This window comes from Austrofundulus limnaeus, unplaced genomic scaffold, assembly GCF_001266775.1.
Source record: "Austrofundulus limnaeus strain Quisiro unplaced genomic scaffold, Austrofundulus_limnaeus-1.0 Scaffold622, whole genome shotgun sequence".
In the NCBI taxonomy this organism is placed as follows: Eukaryota; Metazoa; Chordata; class Actinopteri; order Cyprinodontiformes; family Rivulidae; genus Austrofundulus; species Austrofundulus limnaeus.
The window spans coordinates 108,626-111,721 of NW_013953024.1; the positions used below are offsets into that span (position 1 = coordinate 108,626).

The window sequence follows — 3,096 nt, forward strand, 5'->3', positions numbered from 1 at the left end:
TATATATATATATACTTTGTTTTACAGTTGAAGTAAATGTTAAAATAATTAATGTTAGAAGTAGTCGGGTTCCCTTTAAATCCTGCACCTCAAACAGTTCAGATCTTTTGAAGTGGGTTGCAGTGAAATGCTTATGAACAGTTAACATCTTACCTGTATCAGATAGCTCCTTGAATGATCTCAGCTTCTCTTTAATATCATTAAAAGAGCTATCTACAACAGGTAAGATATTAATTGGTCGCCTGTTTTACTCTGCATTTATTACTTCAAGCTGCGTGATAAAATATGCATTTATTAGCTATTGATATAGCAAATCAGCAATACAGTTGTGTTTATGTTTAATATTTGATTTGTGTTGACTAGTTCAATAAAATCATTAGTTTTATGTTGTTGTAGACTCAGACCTCTAAACCCCAGTGTGTGCAAAAACTGATGCTCTGACTTTAAATACTGTATATACAGTGTGTGTGTGTATTTGTGTATTTTTAATGTATATATCTTGTACATCGTCTTAAAATGGCTTTTTTTATTTCTTCTATGATGTTTAAATGTAGATTCTGGTGTAAAACAAACTTTTTGACCAATGAAAGTTGAACAAATAAATGAATCTGTTTCCAGTTATTTTGCTTCTTTATTAATGTCTGACATGTTGAGTTAGTTGTGTTTCAGGGACGATAAATCCAGAATCAGAGCTGCTGCTCTTCATAACGGGGACTAAATTTCCTTGTAGTGTTTCACTTCTTCATCCATGGCAAAGCTGTGGATTACATTCATGCTAAAACCAGGACTTTGTTTTGGCTGAAGGTTTCACTCAGTTTAGGATTAAAGCGAATGAAAACAGGGATTTAACTCACTTTCTTCTAATCTGCCGTCCCAGTCGCTCCATGTCCTGAAACAATCCTCTGAAGGATCAGCAGATGGAGGTGTGGACACACCTGAAACCTGCTGGTGCTGAACATGAGATTTAATCAGACAGGAAACAAACATGTTGCAACCATTTGTTGACAAAAAACTGTAGCTCTAAATTACCTAGAGTGATCCAGGAACAGATAAATGTCAGTTTATATGATAAAATACAATAATTGTTCCACACTTGATCTACTGTATTGATGTTTGGGGAAAGCATGTAAAACACAATCACAAATCCTGTTTCTGTTTTACAGAAGAAAAGGCTGTAAGAAGCATCAGAAAGCATCACCGTCACCCATCAAATTCCTGATTTTATCAGTTATTATAGGGCTCAAAAACACATAACCTTCAAACAACCAATTACATTTTGTTAAAAGAGAGTTGTTATTGTAAAGGAGATTATTATGTGTCTATCCACACTTTACAAAACTTAACGTAACGAGGAGCCTACGAACCCTACATTATAAGATGTTTGTTAAACCTAAATTTAGAACATGTTTGAAGGAACGGAGGACTTCAGTCCAGGGTTTAAGATTATGGAATAATCTGGAAGATGACATTAAAAATGCCAGATCAATGAGTTTATTTAAGAGAATGATAATTGATAATTTGCAGGAGAAATATGTAACTGTATGGATTGTTGTCCAAGGAGTTAAACCTTTTTTTATTTGTTTTGTAAACTAAAGATTATTTTATATTTATTTGAGAAAAAGGGGCAAAAATATAAGATTTTTTCTTCTTTCATTTAATTTATGATTTGTGTTTTTGTTGTTGAATTTGTTTTAAGAAATTAATAAACTTAACTCATTTGTAGCTAACAGCTGAGATAATTACAACAGCAGTAAAAAGCTAAACTTAGCAAATCAGTAGCTAAAAATGACAAAACGGTAGCTTAAATCTAAAATCAGAACAAAAGCTGAAAACAAGCAAAAGTAGCTGATAGCTGTAAAGAGTAATGAAAACTGAAAACCTTGCGTAAAAACTACAGTTAGTAAGCAAAAGTAGATAAAAGGTCTAATTAGCAGGTCAGGTGCTAAAAGTTAAATTAGCCAAACAGTAGCTAAAAGCTAAAACCAGCAGAGCAACAGTAGCTTATGGGGTGGGGGTGGGGGTGGGGGGTCCTTGAATCTCCTTTGTTCACCATGTGAAGCTGCGTAAACGTTTTCTGGTACAAAGCTCCGCCCATTTTTACATAGCTCCTCCCTGGAGCTCAGTCTGCAGCTGACCTCCCGCCCCACAGAGCACTCCTCCCCCGAAGCTGTTATAAAATATTGTGAAGTGGGAGTGTCAGAAAAAGTAGGATGTTCTTAAAGAGACAGAAGCCAATTTCAAGGTGTTGATGATGCAAAGTCAGTTTTATTTTTCACACAGCTTATTGAAAACAGTTATTTGATTGTGGTTTAGAATAAAGACAAATGCAGGGAAGAGAAGTCCCAACAAGCTGAACATGTTGAACACACGGGTGAACATTAAATTATAAAACAGGTCTTTGCTTGATAGTCATGTCCAGATTTACAGAACTGCCTGTTTGTTCTGTTTGGATCTGTGCTGCAACAAAATCCTGTTTCAATCATCACCTCCACCCATCCTGTTGGACCTGTCCTGTCCCTGCAGACAGTTACTCAGAGGGCGGGGCTAATGAGGGAGACGAGTGAAGCACGATGGACGAGGCCAGTGAGGCTGCAAGAACTGAAATATTAGTCCAGAACGAAGGGATTAAATAAACCAATCGATGCTCTTCAATGGAAATAAATGAGTGTTGGGATGAAGGGAATACAAAAAAAAAATACATTTCAATATAACAAATCAACTCACGTTTTTAAACAAATCCCTTGATATTGTCACTACCTTATCTTGGAATTACTTTGGATTCTCATTTGACTTATCGTGATCATGTACAAGTCTTAATCACTAAGTTGAAACAGAAATTATACGTTTATTCAATAATTAGATCCAATCTGACATCTTCTGTTTCAAATATCTTCGTGCCATTATACTCTCAACCATGTCGTACTGTTTACCTGTTTGGTCTCTTACAACAAATGAAATCTTAGAACCCATAGTTAGGCTCTACAACAGGGCCAACAAAATTCATAAAAAAAAAAACCTTCCTGGTTGGACTCATCACTGTACAGTTATTTCATTGTCTGATGCCTTGACTTTTCAAAATTATGTTTTGTATAGTGG

General features: G+C 35.4%; 1 long non-coding RNA gene across 1 annotated transcript; it reads right to left on the bottom strand.

Annotated features, from left to right (window-relative positions):
* Positions 1-342: 342 nt before the first annotated feature.
* Positions 343-1,194, bottom strand: LOC106531357 (uncharacterized). Its single transcript, XR_001311899.1, has 2 exons — positions 855-1,194; positions 343-757 (listed from the first exon to the last, which is right to left on the bottom strand). It is a non-coding gene; the product is annotated as an uncharacterized LOC106531357 (long non-coding RNA).
* Positions 1,195-3,096: the final 1,902 nt, after the last annotated feature.